Source organism: Narcine bancroftii, chromosome 5 (genome assembly GCF_036971445.1).
Source record: "Narcine bancroftii isolate sNarBan1 chromosome 5, sNarBan1.hap1, whole genome shotgun sequence".
Taxonomy (NCBI): Eukaryota; Metazoa; Chordata; class Chondrichthyes; order Torpediniformes; family Narcinidae; genus Narcine; species Narcine bancroftii.
In genome coordinates, this window is record NC_091473.1 from 214,128,917 (window position 1) to 214,148,578 (window position 19,662).

Consider the following 19,662-nt stretch of genomic DNA (forward strand, 5'->3'; position numbering starts at 1 on the left):
TGCCCAAATAGCATGCACTGTTGTTCCCGCTTCCTTCTTACAGCGAAAACATCTATCTGATAATGTTGGATCCCATTTTGTTTTAACTTTTGGGCCATGATATATTACCTGTGTAACCAATTATACTGTGTCATGTGCAACCAGGTGTTCATTATATTCTTCTTAGTTCCAGAACATAAGTTTTGCCATGTTTCATTTTTCATTTTTATGTATAAATCTTTTTCCCACTTTTGTTTGGGTTTATATCTTATTTCATGATTTCCTTCTCTTGCAGCTTGATGTACATGTTTGTTATAAATCATTTAATTATCATTGTGTCTGTAATCACATATTCAAAGCTGCTTCCTTCTGGTAATCTCAATTTCTTTCCCAATTTATCCTTTAAATAAGCTTTCAGTTGATGATATGCAAACATTGTACCATGAGTTATTCCATGTTTGTACTTCAACTGTTCAAATGTTAATACATTATTTTTCAATAAGCAATTTTCTATTATTTTAATTCCTTTTCTCTCCCATTCTCTAAAGGAAATGTTATCTACTGTAAAAGGAATTAGCTGATTTTGCATCAATAAAAACTTTGGTAGTTAGTAATTCATTTTTTTTCCTTTCTAAGTGAATCTTCTTCCATATATTAAGTAAATGATGCAGTACAGGTGAGCTTTTATATTGTACCAGCCTTTCATCCCATTTAACATGTATGTGCTGGTACCTTCTCCCCTATTTTATCTAGCTCTATCTTCATCCAATCTGGTTTCCCCTTGTCTGATAAAAATCTGATGAATACTTTAGTTGCCGCTCTATAATAAATTTTAAAGTTTGTTAACTGCAAACCACCTTGTTTGTACCTCTCTGTTAATTTATCTAACGCTATCCTCGGTTTCTCCCCTTTCCATAAAAATGTCCTTATTATTCTCTTTAGTTCATTAAAGAATTTTTCTGTTAAGGGAATTGGTAACGATTGAAATAAGTATTGTATCCTTGGGAAGACATTCATTTTAATGCAATTTACCCTCCCTATCAATGTTAGTGGTAATTCTTTCCAATGTTTTAAGTCTTCCTGCAATTTCTTTATTAGTGGCTGATAATTTAATTTGAACAGGCGGATTAAGTTATTATCTAACCTAATACCTAGGTATCGGTTTGCTTGTGTTTGCCATTTAAATGGTGATTCTTTTTTAAATTCTGTATAATACACATTACTCATTGGCATCACTTCACTTTCATTTGCGTTGATCTTGTACCCCGATATTTCTCCATACTCCTTCAATTTCTAATGTAATTCTTTTATTGATATTTCTGGTTCTGTTAAATTTATATTCCTTCTCCTTTATGTTTATCCCTTTTATTTTATTTTCTGTTCTTATCAGTTCTGCCAATGGTTCTATGGCTAAGGTGAACAATGAGGCGGATACCGCTTTTATTTGCGTTGACCTTCTACCCTGATATTTCTCCATATTCCTTTAATTTCTTATGTAGTTCTTTTCTTTATTTCTCTGGTTCTGTGGTTAGCTATACTATGATGTCATCTGCAAATAAACTGATTTTATACTCCTTCTCCTTTATTTTTATCCCTCTTCTGATCAGCTCTGCCAATGGTTCTATTGCTGAAGCGAACAGTGAGGGTGATAATGGACATCCCTGCCTAGTTGACCTACTTAATTTAAATTGGTTCAATACATATCCATTTACTGTTACCTTCGCCAATGGTCCATTATATAATGCTTTAATACAATTAATATATTTTTCTTGTAGATTGAACTTCTGTAATACTTTGAATAAATAATTCCATTCTACTCTGTCAAAGGCTTTTTCTGTGTCTAAAGCAACAACAACTGTTGGCTTCTTATTTCCTTGAACTGCATGAATTAGATTAATAAATTTACAGACATTATCTGCTGTTTGCCTTTTCTTCATAAATCCAGTTTGATTTGTTTTACTATTTTTGGTACACAATCGGACAATCTGTTTGCTAATAATTTTGCTATTATCTTATGATCTGAATTAAGTAGATATATTGGTCTATATGATGCTGGTGTTAGTGGATCCTTCCCTGTCTTTGGTATTACTGTAATTATTGCTGTCTTACATGAATCTGGCAAGTTTTGTGTTTCTTCTATCTGGTTCATTACCTCCAGTAGAGGAGGAATTAATAACTCTTTAAACATTTTATAGAATTCCATTGGGAATCCATCCTCTCCAGATGTTTTATTGTTCAGCATCTTTTTGAATATATCCTGAACTTCCTCTATTTCAAATAGTGTTATCAATTTGTTTTGTTCTTGCAATTTCGGCAGTTCAATTTTAGCTTAGACACTCTTCTATTTTATTATCTTTCCCCTCGTTCTCAGTTTGGTATAATTGTTCATAAAGTTCCTTAAATGTTTCATTCATCTCTATTGGGTTATATGTAATTTGTTTGTCCTTTTTCCTTGATGGCAATACAGTTCTTATAGCTTGTTCTAAGTTGCCAGGCTAATATTTTATGTGTTTTTTCTCCTAGTTCGAAGTACTTTTGCTTTATTTTCATTATGTTCTTCTCCATCTTATACATTTGTAATGTTTGTATTTTTTTTGTATGCCATTTCTCTCCTTTTTATATCATCCCTTTTAACTAGTCCCTTTTTTGTATTTACTATCTCCCTTTCCCACCGCTGAATTTCCCAACTGTACCCCCATTTCATCTTAGTTATATAACTTATTATCTGCCCTCTAATGAAGGCTGTCATTGCATCCCATAATATAAATTTGACTTTCACTGATTCCTTATTTATTTCAAAATATGTTTTAATTTGGTGTTCAATAAACTCTCTAAATTCCTGCCTTTTAAGTAGCATGGAGTTTAACCTCCATCTATATGTTTTTGGCGGGTTGACCTTCAGTTCTATTGCTAATAACTGGGGTGAATGCTCAGATAGTAATCTAGCTTCATATTCAGTTTTTCTAACTCTCCCTTGAATATGGGCTAACTCTCCCTTGAATATGGGCCGACAACAAAAACATATCAATCCTTGAGTATGTTTTATGCCTATTCGAATAATATGATTATTCCTTCTCTCTTGGGTGCTGCCTCCTCCATATATCAATAAGTTTCATTTCCTGCATTTATTTAACCATACATTTGGCCCCTTTATTCTTTTTGCTAGTCTTTTCTCCAGTTTTATCCAACATTGGATCCATATTAAGGTTAAAATCCCCTCCTATCAATATATTTCCTTGTATATCTACAAACTTCAAAAATAATACTGCATAAACATTTGATCCTCCTCATTAGGTGCATAACTATTGAGCAAATTCCAAAATTCTGAATATATCTGACATTTTATCATTGCATACCTCGCTGCTGGATCTACTATTTCCTCCTTTATTTTGATTGGTACATTTTTATTAATTAATATAGCTACACCTCTAGATTTTGAGTTATATGATGCTGCCGCTATGTGCCCTACCCAATTTCTCCTTACTTTATGCTCCACTTCACTTCCTGCACAAATGCTATATCTATTTTTTACTTTTTTTCAATAAATTTAATAACCTCTTCCATTTAATTTGGTTATGTATTCCATTTATGTTTATGGTCATATAATTCAACATGGCCATCTCATATCCTGTTTAAACCTCATTTCTGCCTCCTCACCACTACCATCCCCCTTTTCCCCATTTTCATCTCTCAGTTTTCCCTTTTTAAACTCAATGTATGATAACACATTTAAAACATAAAATACTTCAACAACTCCCACATCCAATATTCCCTTAACCCCAATATTCTCCCCTCTCTGAGTTACCCCTTATCCCTTGCTGAGCAACCACAACTCCCCTTTCCATTTGGATTGCGAATGTGCTCACAAGAATCAACTGATTTTTCAGTGATGGTTTTTCTCTCCCACCCCCCCAGAAAACACTTTTTTTTACACATATAACAAAGCTATCCCTTTTTTCCCTTATTTCCTTTCTTCCCTTGCCTTTCCATTCTTTATTTCTTTACATATACATTGTTTTTACATCTTTATATATATTTTATCGCCGTTCTTCATTCTTACTATATCTCTTCATCTCTCCTTCTGTCCTGCAAGTGTTCTGCAAAATCTTGTGCTTTCTCCAGATCCAAAGACCATCTGTTTTGCTCCCCAGGGATAAATATTTTATGCACAGCTGGATGTCTTAACATGAAGTTTTTACCATTTTTCCATAGGATCGATTTTGCTATATTAAGCTCCTTCCTCTTCTTTAAATGATCAAAACTTATGTCTGGGTAAAAAAAATATTTTTTGACCCTTGTATTCCAATGATTTATTATCTTCTCTAATTTTATTCCTTGCCCACTCCAGTATATTTTCTCTTGTCGTGTATCTCTAAAATTTTACTAAAATGTTTCTTGGTTTTTACTGTGTCTGTGGTTTCGGAGCTAGTGTTCTGTGTGCCCTTTCTATTTCTATTCCTTCCTGTATTTCTTTCATTCCCAGGACCTTTGGGATCCATTATTTTGTAAATTCCTTCGTATCTGTGCCTTCTTCATCTTCCTTCAGGCCAACTATTTTTATGTTGGTTCACCTACTGTAATTTTCCAACATATCAATTTTCTGAGCTAACAACTTTTGTGACTCTTTAATTTTTTAATCACTTTCTTCCAATTTTCCCCTTGTCATTTACTTCCATTTCTATAGCTGTTTCTTGTTCTTCCACATTTTCTACTCTCTTCCCTATTTCTGTCATGACTAGTTCTAATCTTTGCATTTTATCTTTTGTCTTTTCATTTTTCTTTTAATTGCACTAAATTCTAATGATAACCATTCTTTTAATGCTCCCAATTTTTCTTGAAAAACACTTTATCTATATTCTGCCAATCGGTTTTACCTTCTATTTCTCTGTGAAGACCTCTTCTGTGTTTGTGCTTCTTCTTCTCTTCTTTGTATCTGCATCTCTTCTGACTTTCCTGATAAGTTGCTTGTCTCACTTTGTCTGGCCTCTTCCTGCTTGTCCTCTTGCTGTTGGTCTTCTTCTGAGCTGCACATCTGTTGAGCCTCTTGCTGCTTCTCTTCTCTTCTTTCATTCCATCTCCTGTCATTTTCTTCTTCTTCCAGCTGAGAGACCTGGTGTCGGGCATCACTCAGCCTGTCATGCTGTGGTTGCCCGCTCCTGGGCTGAGCCCCCCTCCCGTTGGTGTTTTCCCTTTCCTTAATTTTAGCTGTGCTGCACTCTTGTTTGGCTCAGCGAGCCAATTTTGCAGTCCAGCATTCGGTGGGTCACGATTCAATGGCGCCATCACCAGCCTTGGAGATCGGGCACTGTCCTCCACCATGGCACCCTGTTTCTTCATGCTTTTTTCCAGTGTCTTTTCATCTTCTTTTTTCCCATTGTTTTTACTTTTTCCTTCTTGGGTGCCATTTTCTTTCTTTTCTCTTCAACTTTATCTTTTGCTTCTTGTATTTTGTGTTTATTGAACTTTGTTTTATCTTCACTTTTTTTCTTCTTTTCTGGAGAGGGCTGGTATTCCCCTTCCAGCAACTACTCCATCACCTGACTCCTCTGAACTATTTAATTGTTGACTGATGATTATAAAATTGTTGCAAGGGTATTAATAAATAGAATAAATGATTGTCTTCCTGATTTAATAAATATGGATCCAACGGGTTTTGTTAAAAAATAGACAAACTTCTGTAAATATAGTAAGGCTATTAAGTGAAATTCACTTTAGTATTTAAGTCTAGCTGCATTGAACACAGAACAATCTTTTGATAGATTAGAATGGGAGTTTTTATTTAAGGTTTTGGGTAAATTTGATTTTGGACTTAATATTGTAAATGGGATTAGAGCTCTTTATAAAAGTCCTAAGGCTAAAGTAATAACTAATGGGCAAATATCACAATCATTTAATTTGACTGGATTAAGTAGGCAGGATACCCCTTATCATGAGCTTTGTTTACGTTGGATATAGAACCTCTCACAGAAATGATTTGAATGGACCAGCAGTTGAAAGGTTTTGTGGTAAATGAAATTCAGCATAAAAATAGTCGATTTGCAGATGATGTGTTGGTTTGCTTAACTCAAACACAGTTACCATTACCTCGTCTTTATAAACAAGTGATAGATTATGGAAGAGTTTCTGCTTACTAAGTAAATTGGGATAAAAATGAGGTAATGGAATTAGTATAAGATGATTATTCACAATATAATAAAATATTCAATTTAGTGAACTGATATTGGGATTAAATATTTATGGACACATACAAATAATATCTTCAAAAATTTATATAAATTAAATTATATCCTGTTACTTAAGGAAATAGGGTGTGGCAAGATGGCGTAGAGGGAAAACGTGCAGTTCGAATTTTCCCCAGTTAGACTTATAAGTAACCGATTTTAAAACTTATAAAATTTGTTAAAAATAGTATTTATAGACTTTGGAATAGTGGAGGATTGAAATGGCTACAAACGTGAAAGAATCAAAAACTCAGTTACAGACGAAATTACCCTATAAATGTGTTGAATAATTGAGGCCTACCTACCAAGTTGAAGTAATGGCATCAAAGTCTGGAGTTGCCAAGCCTCAAAGGACCACTCCTCAGCTGAGTATTACACCAGCGCCGATCCACAAGATGGCGCCAGTTCTGTGATGAGCTCAGTCAGCCCTGACTAAAGCCCCCATGAACCTGGGTGCATGGCTGTATCAGCAGAGTGGGGACAGACGTGCAATCCCGCAGTAATGCCTGGTGGTCTAGGGGCACGCAGTGCGGTGTCAGAGGATGCCCCTGCGTGGTCGGTAACTCTCCTGGGCATGCGCCATATATAGCGAGTTCAGGATTTATTAGAGAATGTGAGGGCTGTGGGGGAAACCAAAAATGGTGGAATGATGAGGTTGGCATGCTGTCGATGGGTATTCAGGTCGCAGCCACACTGGACAAGGAACTATTGTGTCAGAAGAGCAAGAGAGCCTAGTGCAGTTGGAATAAACACAGGAACTGGGATGAGAGAAGATAGGTTTCAAGGGGAAATGATGGAACCTGGACTGCATTCTGTGTTTACAATATTGGAAAGAATTGCTCATCAAATGGAAAATATATCAATGCAAAGTGGAAGATTCTTTTGTGGATTAGGGGATTCAGAAGAAGGATATAGTGAAGAAGATTGACTCATTAGAGAATCAAGGTTGAAGTAATAATGTAAAAATATTGGATCTCCCAGAAGATGTGGAAGGTGCAGATCCAGTAAAGTTTGTTAAGTAATGGATTCCTGAGGTACGAAGCAAGGAATTTTTACCAGAATGTCTGGAGTTGGATCGAGCATATAGATCATTGAGAAAATTTCCAGGTCAACCACTGAGGGCAGTTTTGATTAGTTGTTTGAAATATCAAGATAGAGAAATTATACTATGAGTTGCGGTGCAGAAGGCACATCAACATCAGTCTTCAATGATGGTTCAAATTAAGAGTGTTCTTCTATGTAGATTTGAGTCAAGAAATTATTAGAAGGCACCGAGAATTTAATTCAGCTAAAGAAGTGTTATGGCGAAAGTGTTACAAGTTTGCCTTTTGTTACCCAGTTTTTTATGGGAATTTTCAGTCTCAATTTTTTGAAAATGCTCATGATGGCATTAATTTTTGTTAACTTGTTACCAGATTTGCGGGGAAATGGTCGGTCACCATTATCGTCACCTAAAATGAGGGTAAATGTAAATGGGAATGGAAAGAATGGGAAACATGGAAAGAATGGAAAGAAGGTTGAATTGATGCAGTCTTCTTGATATTGAAGACCCAGAACAATCATTGGGATTGGAATCATTGGGTTGCATTTGTCTGTATAATTACTTTGTGAAAGTCTAATTCGGGTGGGGGGGTGGGTGACACTGAGACCTGATAGTCATCTACCACTAGTGGGATTTACCACACCCAGATTTTTAGGGATTTACTACTTTTTAGTAGTTTACTGAGGGGAAATTTATATTTTTTTCTGTTTTTGTGGTATTTTTATATGGAGGGGCTTCAGCATATTTAGGGATAGAAAGGAGAGTAATATTTTATAGTAGAATTTTTATTGAAATTTGCAACTTTCAATGAGCATGGATTGAATAATCTTATTAAGCATAAACGAGTATTGGCTTATATTTAAAAAAATGAACGTTGATATTGCCCTTTTGCAAGAGACACATTTGACTGAAAAAAACATATGAAATTGAAGAGATATTGTGTTGGTCATGTACTTTCTTCCTTCAATTCCAAGGCAAGAGGTGTAGCGATCTTAATTCCTAAGAAATTACCGTTTGAATTAGGATCCATTGAAGATAGTGCAGGGAGGGTTTTGTGGTTGAATTGTAATATTTTGCTGAATCATGGACTTTATTAAATATCTATGCACCTAATTTGGATGATGAAAAGTTTATGTCGGAGGCGTTTTTCTTCTTAAATCAGGCCAAGGAAAATATTTTGGTTGGGAGAGATTTTAAGTGTGTTTTAGATCCTTTGTTGGATAGGTCTCCAAAAATTATAAGGAAATCACAGACAGCAATACAATTAGGGACCTTGATGAAAGGATTGAATTTAATTGATATTTGGAGGAGAGTAAATCCTACAGAGAAAGATTTCTCCTTTCATTCATTTAGACATGATTCATTTTCAAGAATAGATTTATTTTGTATTGGCACAGTTACAAGGTAGAGTTCTTCAAGCCAAATATTAAAGCTGGGTCATATCAGATCATTCTATGTTGTTTTTCTCTTGTGCAAGTCCGGAAGTGGTGCAATTGTCTTATAGATTGTGGCTTAATACAATGATATTAAAGAAACCAGAATTTGTTACTTTTGTTAAGGAACAGATTGCTTTATTTCTGGCTGAGAATATTAATATAGTAAGTAGTACTTTTGTATTATGGGATGCATTAAAAGTATATTTCCTTTCACAAATTATTAGTTATTCTATGAAAATTTTTAAAAAACACTATGTGGTGGAAACCTTAACATTGGAGAAACAAATTATTGAGTTGGAAAAGGAATTTCAGAAAAATATTACAGAAGATCAAAAGACAGCTTTAGAGAAGTTGAAACTTTATGGTCAAATACACTACAAACCTATCAGTATGGGACCATTTAATTAATTGATCTAAGCAACGTTACTATAAATTAGGTGAGAGGGCTCATTAGGTGTTAGCATGGCAATTAAAAACAGAACAGACATTGCAAATTATTAATCCTGTTAAAAAGAATTCAATTGTTACCTATAAACCTCAGGATATTAATGCCCAGTTTTACTAATTTTATCAACAATTATATACTTCTGAGGGAAAGCAGGATGCTGGTTCTATTCGTTCTTATTTATCTAAATTAAATGTACCTCTTTTAGGAGAGGAGGAGGTTAGGGAATTAGAAGCTCCATTGACAGACTTTGAGAGTAAAGAAGCTATACAAGAGATGCCGAATGGGAAGTCACAGGGGGATGATGGATTTTCTGCTGAATTTTATAAAATATTTTATGAAGATTTATCTTTGGTATTTGGACATCTTCTACAGCAAATAAATGAGGATTAGGTGTTGCTGGAATCTTGCTCAAGTGCTATTATTACTGTGATTTTAATGTAAGATAGAGATCCATTTGAATTATCTTCATATAGGCCTATTTCTTTACTAAATGTAGATTATAAAATTATACAAAAGTATTAGAGAATAGACTTGCTAAATATTTACCTCAGTTGATACATGTAGATCAAACAGGTTTTAATAGGAATAGAAATGCGTCTGATTACATTCTTAGATTGATTACATTGGTCAATGCATCTAGACAGCCACCCAACCATCCAATAATGGTTACACTGGAAGCGGAAAAAAGCTTATGACAGGATTTAATGGAATTTTTTATTTAAATTGTTAGAGAAATTTAATTTTGGCCCTTATTTTATTGGTTGTGTTAAAGCTTTATATAAAATCCCAATTGATAGTTTGGTGACGAATGGTCACATTTTTTTACCATTTAAATTAACGGGGTTGACTCAGCAAGGTTGTCCATTATCACCCCCCTTGTTTGCATTGGCAATTGAACCATTAGCTCAGACAATACAATGACAGAACTGGAGCAGTCTGAAATATTTGCAATATTGCTTGCTGAAGTTTGGGGAGTTATCTGGATACAAGGTAAATTGGGATAAGAGTGAAATATTACCAGTTTGGGTGGAGGTTATTCAGAATATAAAAATACTATAAAATTGAAATAGTCAGATAAAATTAAATATATTGGAGTAACAGTAAATGCAGATTACCAATCTTTGTATAAATTAAATTATATCCTTTTTATTAAAAATGATTAAAATGGATTTGATTAAATGGAAAAATCTTCTGTTAATGTTAATTGGTCGAGTAAATTGTATTAAATTGAATATTTTTCCTTGACTCCAGTATTTGTTTCAGTCAATACCTTGTTTACTTTGAAAGAGTTTCTTTCAGGATTTGAATTGCATGGTATGGGAATTTTTATGGAAGGGGAAATTAGCACAAGTAGCTTTACATAAACTTACATGGAAATATGCATTGAGTGTTCTTCATTTACCTCATTTTTAAAATTATTATGAAGCAGCTCAGTTGACATTTGTTAGTAGAATGATGGACATAGACCAATCTCCGAGTTGAGCGAAGGTGGAAATGGCTTGTATTTCTGAAGTTGAGGTAGATCAGTTCATATTTAAATGGAATATGAATTTATTATGGGAATGCAATATGCTGGTATTAAAGCACCTGTTAAAGATATAGAGTAAAAGAAATATGGTTTTAAGGTCAATTCAAACTCCATATACCATAATCAATTTATTGCCTTTTCAATTATGAATAAGTATTTAAAGAGATGAAATTCTAAGGGTATAAAGATAGTTCAGGATTGCTTTGAAGAAGGACAGTGTTTTCCTTTACTAAATTGAGGGAGAAATTTGATATATCTGTAAATTCTTTATTTGTGTATTATCAACTCAGAGCTTTGATAAAAGAGAATTATGTTAAAGAGATGAATATACCTATGCTGATGAACTTTGAGTCTTTGATTTCCTCTATACCAAAGAATGGTTATATTTCAGATATGTATCAATTGTTACAAGATAATATGGATAAACTGGGATGGGAGAAATCTAGGCTTAAATGGGAAAGTGATTTAACATATTTTTCCTGAAGACAATTGGGATGTTATGTGCCACGACAGTTTAACTAACTTGACAAATGTAAGATATGGAATGGTTAATTATAATTTTTACCTCAGTTATGTTTGACTCTAGAGAAATTGAAAAAATATGGGTTTAGTAATTCAGACTCTTATTTTCGACGTGGACTATGTACTGGAACGTTGTTACATGCTGTTTGGTCTTGTGTTAAATTACAACCATTTTGGGAAGGAATTAGATTGGTCTTGGAAAAATTATATAAGATTAAATTACCATAAGACCCATCGATTTTTTTGTTGGGTTATATGGTTTCTTTGAAGGGAATAAGGTTGGATAAATTTCAAATTGCCTTTGTACGCTTAGCCTTATCTGTAGCACGAAAATGTGTAACGAGTTCTTGGAAAGATAATGTGGAAATTAATATAGTATGATGGCATAATGTATTGTATTCTGTTTGAAAAAAATTACATTAATTTGCATGATAATTATTTTTTCTTTGTTAATATGTGGTCTTCTAATTTGGACTATATGAATTTGAAAATACTTTGAAATATTTTATATTCTGTTTTGTTTTTGCATTTGGCTCCCCTTAAGTGAGCCAGCTGAAGGGTTTGGAGGGTGAGGAGGGTTTTTATATTAATTTAATTTTTTGCTGGTATTTGATGGTATTTTGATTTTAAAAAATCTTTTAAATAAAATTTAAAAAAATATATATATATAAATGACGATTTTAAATAAAACATATAAATTTACCTACAACTTTAATTAGAAGGATTAATTGTATTAAAATGAATACTTTTTGCCAAAAAATCAATATTTGATTCAGACTTTTCCAATTTTCGTACCTTAAATATTTTTTCAGGATTTAAATAAACAAGTTAGGAATTTTCTTTCAAAAAGTATGAAATCAAGTATATCATTGGAAAAATTATGATGGAAATACGAATTATGTGGACTACAACTTCCTAATTTTAAGAATTGTTCTAAAGCAGCACAATTAATGTTTTGCACTTCTCTATTTGGAAATATTAAACTGTCATGGGTGGTAATTGTGTTGAACAAGATTGGAGAAAGTATACCGGAGAAACTCATTTATAAATGGGAACCTAGCTTAATGTTATTAACGGAGACACTGCATTGTTGAAATATTTGATTAATATTTGGCAAAATGATGGAAGTCTTTTGTCATCAATAACACCATCTTATGATTTTTTTGCAAAAGATAATCTTTTTAAAATATCTGCTATACTAAAGGAATTTCTTAAATTGGAGGTTGTTCTGAGAGTGGTAGATTGATGTCATTTGCTCAGCTAAAATTAAATATGATATCCCACGTAATACTCCTCTTTTGTCATTTTCAATTGCAAGTCTATTTAGGAGAAATTAGAGCCAGATATTGTATTAAAAGATTCTATATATTTAGACCAGTTGATTGTTGCTAGATTGTTAAATGTTTATTTTAATAGCATATATGATGTTACAAGAGGAAGGACTAACAATATGTTTATTTAAATCAAGAGAAAGATGGGAACAGTATTTAAATATATCAATAGATCAACAGATTTAGCAAAATTAATGTATAGAGGATATGTCTAATTCAATTAATTTAATTAATGTAATTACTTCACTCTAATTTTTTACATAAGTTATATATTGCACCTCAGAAATTGAATAGATGGAAATCGAATATATCGGATCAAAGTTTTAGATGTGGTGAAGATATAGAAACATTCATTCCACAGGGTCTTGTTCAAAAGTTAAACCTTTTTGGATTTCTATTACTAGGGTTTTGTAACAGGTTAGAGCTGTGGTTTTTCTGTTGAATCCTGAGTTATTTTGATGGGAAATTTGAAAGAATAACTTCTATATTATATTTATCAAATTTTCAGTTGAAATTTGTGAATTGAGCTTTGGATATAGCAAGGAAATGTATTGCTCTCACTTGGAAGTTAGATGTTTCATTAACATTAGGAAGATGGCAAAGAGAGATTCAAAAATTGTATTCCATCAGAAAAAAACCCCAGAATTTGACAGGTAAATATTTGACATTTTTACAGATTTGGAATCGGTATGCTTGAACATTGGGTTTGAATTTATAAATAATTCTTTTGAATCCTCTGGACCAGAGAAGTCTTCCATTAAAAATAAAAAAAAAGATATTTTCTTGTGAAATATTTTTGGGATCTTTGAGCATTTCCTAAAGCAATCCCATTCAATATGTAATCATATTCATGACGTGTTTCATTTAATTTCAATTTTATTTTGCAGTAAATATTTTTAGTGAGGGGTAGAAGTGGTTGGGGTTGGGAGGAAGTGTTTAGTACGGGTTTAATAGGATTCTTTTGTAGTTTTCTTTATTTATTTCTTTTTCATTACCTTTTAATAAATCAACATGTATTTAATCAATAACTTTGTAACAATGTGAGATGTTTTTTGGTTATAAATGTATTGACCTTAAATAAAATAACACATCCTAGTAAATCTACTCTGCACTCTTAATATCTTTTTCTCATCTTTCCTGTAGTTCTGTGTCCAAACTGTACTCAATACTTCGATTATTAAGGCTATTAAGTAAAAACCTCTTTGTACAAGCATTCCCACACGTGACGCTCCTTTCAGGGAATTCCGTATCTGTATTCCAGATCTTCTGTTCTTCCCTGCTCCTCAGTGCCCGACCCATTCATCGTGTTTGTCCTTTCTTGGTTTGTCGTTGCAAACGGCAGGACATCACATTTGTCTGCATTACATTTCAAGCTCTTCAGCGCTTGACGTCCTGCTTTGCGGAAACTGCCAAAATGTTTGGCCTGGAAGTCAGCCTGAAGAAAACTGAGGTCCTCCATCAGCCACCTCCCCACCATGATTACCAGCCCCCCCCACATCTCCATCGGGCACACAAAACTCAAAACGGTCAACCAGTTTACCTATCTCGGCTGCACCATTTCATCAGATGCAAGGATCGACAATGAGATAGACAACAGACTCGCCAAGGCAAATAGCGCCTTTGGAAGACTACACAAAAGAGTCTGGAAAAACAACCAACTGAAAAACCTCACAAAGATAAGCGTATACAGAGCCGTTGTCATACCCACACTCCTGTTCTGCTCCGAATCATTGGTCCTCTACCGGCACCACCTACGGCTCCTAGAACGCTTCCACCAGCATTGTCTCCGCTCCATCCTCAACATCCATTGGAGCGCTTACATCCCTAACGTCGAAGTACTCGAGATGGCAGAGGTCGACAGCATCGAGTCCACGCTGCTGAAGATCCAGCTGCGCTGGATGGGTCACGTCTCCAGAATGGAGGACCATCGCCTTCCCAAGATCGTGTTATATGGCGAGCTCTCCACTGGCCACCGTGACAGAGGTGCACCAAAGAAAAGGTACAAGGACTGCCTAAAGAAATCTCTTGGTGCCTGCCACATTGACCACCGCCAGTGGGCTGATAACGCCTCAAACCGTGCATCTTGGCGCCTCACAGTTTGGCGGGCAGCAACCTCCTTTGAAGAAGACCCAGAGCCTACCTCACTGACAAAAGGCAAAGGAGGAAAAACCCAACACCCAACCCCAACCAACCAATTTTCCCCTGCAACCGCTGCAATCGTGTCTGCCTGTCCCGCATCGGACTTGTCAGCCACAAACGAGCCTGCAGCTGACGTGGACTTTTTACCCCCTCCATAAATCTTCGTCCGCGAAGCCAAGCCAAAGAAAGAAGATTTCATTTGCCACTTTGCAGTCTACTTTTCAGCTGGTCCAGATAAGATTTGCAAGTTTAGAAAGCATTCTTCGCCGTACACAACGCATCCGATCAATTTTTTCGAATAATTTATATTTTGCTTTTTTTCAAAAAAAAAACACAGTAACATTCTAAATATACAATATATTAAACGTTTTCTCAGAAAAACAACAAACTACAAAAAAAAAAGCTGCTTGTACAGATTTACCTCCTGTGGACGCTGCGAGACCCGCTGAGTCCCTCCAGCATTTCTGTGTGTTTGTTTTCGACACATCATGGGAACAGAAGCGGATCAGTTGGAAGGGGAACGCACAGTAACTGAATTCTACTTAACTAAGAAAGACTTGCTTTGCTTTGATTTGATATTTTTCTTGGCCAAGTTCATAATAAATGACCAAGGAAATTTTAGCAAAGTCTTTAATCCCTCTCTGAATTTTGACTGAGTCGCTGCATATATAGACGTGTTTGTACAGGAACTTAGGTTCGTGAGCAGAGACCCAATCTGAAGAGCGATAAATGCGGGAGATTGATAGTCACGATTAACGTATCCATTGTAGCTGGTGATAAAGTAGGTGACAGACGCCGGAAGCCACAGCAGCGTGAAGCTGCCCGACACACTGATCAGCAAGGTGATGGATTTTCTCCTGCTCTCCATTTCCATGTCTCGACCATCCGCACTCCTCTACCTCCGGAATGCCCTCCGTGCTTTGCTGACCAACAAGATATGTCTCACTGTCAATCCATTAAACAGGAATATTAAACCAAAAGCAAAGAATAAACACTGAATTGTTTTCAATTCAATGAACGTACTAAACATTGGCGAGGTGAGGACGTCCAGTCTCGGTCTGATACCCAAAGAAATGGAGCCAATAATTTGTCGAGGCTCAAATAAAAATAACAAAGGGATGTTTTGCACACAAAGTAGGATCTGAATAATTGGTGCGAGGATGATTAAAGTTTTCACTCTGCAGTACTTTGGTTGAAGCTTCGGACAGCACATCGCGACATATCGGTCAAAAGTGAATGCGACTGTGGACCACTGCGAGAATTCCAAAGTGACGGCCAGTAGGTATATCACGACTGTTAAGAAATTAGTTGAGAATAGAAATTTGTTTGACAAGCGATACATTAAAATTTCATAAAGAATGACGTTGATGACGATCACCATGAAATCCGCCACTGCCATGGTCATCATGTAGGCGGAGATACACTTGGAAAGTCCGCACCTTCCTCGGGAGAGGATCACGATTGTCAGCACGTTCGCTGCAAAAAGAGCAAAATGGAGTGAGTGACGGGTCCAGGTCGACAATCCGAGCATCATATTGTGGGAAAATATCACATGTCCGTCCAGTTAATCTCCTGGAAACGCGTTGTTTTTATTGATTTTCGGTGTAGTTTTTGAGAACTTCCCAAAAGAAGTATATTGAACATTCAAACGCGATGCACTGACCAGTCATCGATTACTGGGTAAACACTGTCTGAGCTGATACTGACTTGATGGGAGTTCATCCAGACGGGGAACCGTAAATATGACGCTAGTCAGAATGAAGGGAGGTCTCTAATCTCATTCAAAATGTCTAGATTGGTACTTACTGGAAGGATCCTCTTGTTAAAGAAGCAATAAGGATTCTAACATTGCCAATCAGATCTCCATGATGAACAGCGCATGGGCTTTCTCCTTCGACTTTAACCCGTAGCGGAGAGAAGTTCGCCTCGCACCGTAGCCCAGACCAGTAATTCCCATGATATTCATACTGCGGGTCCATTGCTGTGCAAGATCTGAACCTGTTTCAGGAAACATTCCATGTCATGTTCAATGGGCTTCCGATATAATATACTTACCAGGAGCACCAAAAACAGCAAGAATCGGGTAACAAATGTCTTTAATCACGAGCATCGGGGGGCGGCTCATCTTCAGTGTCTCGATCTTGCCGTTCACTTGTTATTGTAACTGAGGTCTCTGAACCCTTCCTATTTAAAAGAATATCGACTCTGGGAAAATGGCCGTTAATTATAGCTACTTAACAAACAAGTTGCGATAATTCCTTTCAGTTCAAAGGAAATTTCAATGGGTTTATTGTGCAGCTCAACCCAGGTGTTCATCCATTCACATTGTACAATGGAAAATTCCTTCGAGGGAGTGAGGTCAGGGTCTCATTGCGATCACTGCGACCTGACGTTCTCGGTGGCTCAGAATAATTCAGTGAGATCATCACTGTATAACTGATCTGTTTTTACTCTCGCATCCCTGGCGATGAGCGGGATCAAGCATTGGTCCAGTTGCACTTGCCCTCCCGTGACTCAGAATGACTCGGCTTCCCCATTTAAGCGGATGATCCTCATCCGACTTTATATCTGCTCGTCCCACTGTAACATTGCAGCTTGAGACTCGCCACATATTGAGGCCTCAATTCGACAGATATATTTTAAAGTATTAGACGGGATTGATGATGGCCACCTGTCATTACTGAGACATACACTGTAACATTTATCGTGGACCCCAAAATAACATACATTACCTCTCCAACAAAAAGGAAGATTTTATATTTAAACGATAGGATTTCTCCTTCTCAACATGTTCCAAAATGAGCAGTGTACTGGCAGCAGATTTGGAGAGAGAAATGGGTCCATCCATTCAGATCGAAACTCTCTCATTGTGCTTTCGACTTACTGCTGACCCGGCTCCCCTCTCCTTCCAACTTGTGGGGGAGGCAGAAATATACTTTTGGTGAGATAGCTGTAATCTGAAAGCGCCGGGGGAGAAATCGTCTTACCTTTTCCAATGGTTGCTTTATCCAAATGATTCTGGCTGAAAAGCAAGATCGATTAATGAAACCGCGATGTATCACATTCATCTGTCCCTTTTCTACAATGTGAATGGGTGTAGAACAATGTCTCAAAATTGAAGGTCGCCCAGGTCTGACACTTATTACTGTTCAAAAAAAGGCAAGAATATTTTAAAAAGTTAACAAAGCCTTGGGCAACCAACATCAGTAACGTGTGGAACTATTCCTTATCGATTGACCTTGTCCTCTTTTCGATCGAATGGAATAGCTTTGGTAATTTTGCTCTGACACCACGTTTATTTGACAGACTCGATTACATGTGGCAAAGTATGTCAGGTTTGTCAGCATATGAAGAATTGACCCGCATTCAACTCAACAAATCTCCCCACTCTGTCTTGTTTTCATTCAATCACGGCCCCTTCAACTTGCTGGGAGAAGTAGTAACATGATTTGAAACTTCTCGAAATCTTTACGTAATACGGAAACGACATCTCAAACTGATCCTTCGAGGAAGAAGTACTTTCTACTGAAGACACATCTTCTCAGCACCTTTCATCGGACGATCTCCAGACAAGGATAGTTTCCACATCACCTTCTTTTAATTTAAAATTCAAATTGTGTGAACCCGGCCACCATAGAAACTTAGAACCACAGAACATTACAGCACAGGAACAGACCTTATCGGCCCTTCTGGTCTGGGCCAACCCATTTTTGTTGCCTCGTCGCACTGACCTCCACCCAGTCAAAAGCCCGCCACACCTGTCCCAATTCCTCTCAAGTGATCGAACTGAGCCTGCATACACCACTGAAGCTGGCAGATCGTTCCATACCCCAATCAGTCTCTGTGAAGAACTTTCACATCATGTTCCCACTGAACATTTCCCCTTTCACTCTTATCCCACGTCCTCTGATTTGTCTCTCACGTACCTCTATCTATCTACATTTACCTTGTCTATCCCCTCATAATTTTAACTTCCTCTATCAAATCTCCACTCATTTTTTTTGTACTCCAGGGAATATTATCCTAACCTTTTTAACCTTTCGTTGTAACTCAGTTCCTGAAGTTCGGGTAACATCCTAGTAAATATTCTCGGAATCTTTTTGTATCCTATTGGATCTTTCCTGGACACAATACTCCAAAGCTGGTGTGACAGATATATTGTATTTTATATTCACCATGTTCAACCCGCTGACGTCGAACGGTGCATACAATTTTAACAAAATCTTTTCCCTTCTCCCACTCGTCTATCTGCTCTCTTTCCCCTGCTAATCTAGTTTATACCAAACGAGCAACACTAACAAACCATCCCGCAAGTCCCCTTTGCAGTTCAGATGCAAGGCATCTCGTCGGAACAGGTCCCACCTTCCCTGGAAGAGAGCCCCACTGATCCAGAAATCCGAAGCCCTCCCTCCTTTAGCCATTTGTTGAGGAGATAGATGAAAATCCGTGATACAGCCAGGCCAAACCCAGAACTGAAAATTTCCCTTGGAGCTGCTGTGGTCGTATATGCTTGTCCCGCATTTGGTCAAACCAAAAGCAATGAATAAACACTGAATGGTTTTCAATTTAACGAACATACCAAACATTGGCGAGGTGAGGACGTCCAGTCTCGGACTGACACCCAAAGAAATGGAGCCAATAATTTGTCGAGGCTCAAATAAAAACAACAAAGGGATGATTTCTGGTCAAAGCAGGATCAGAATTATTGGAGCGAAGATGTTTAAAGTTTTCACTCGGCAGTACTTTGGTTGAAACTTCTCACAGCAGATCGTAACATATCGTTCAAAAGTGAATGCGACTGTGGACCACAGCGAGAATTCCAACGTGATGCCCAGCAGGTTTATCACGGCTGTCAGGAAACTATTGTTTGACAAGCGATACCTTAAAATTTCATAAAGAATGACTTGATGAAGATCATGTAGTCGGAGATACACCTGTTTTAGGAAACATCCCATGTCATATTCAATGGGTTTCCAATATAATATACTGACCAGGAGCACCAAAAACACCGAAAAT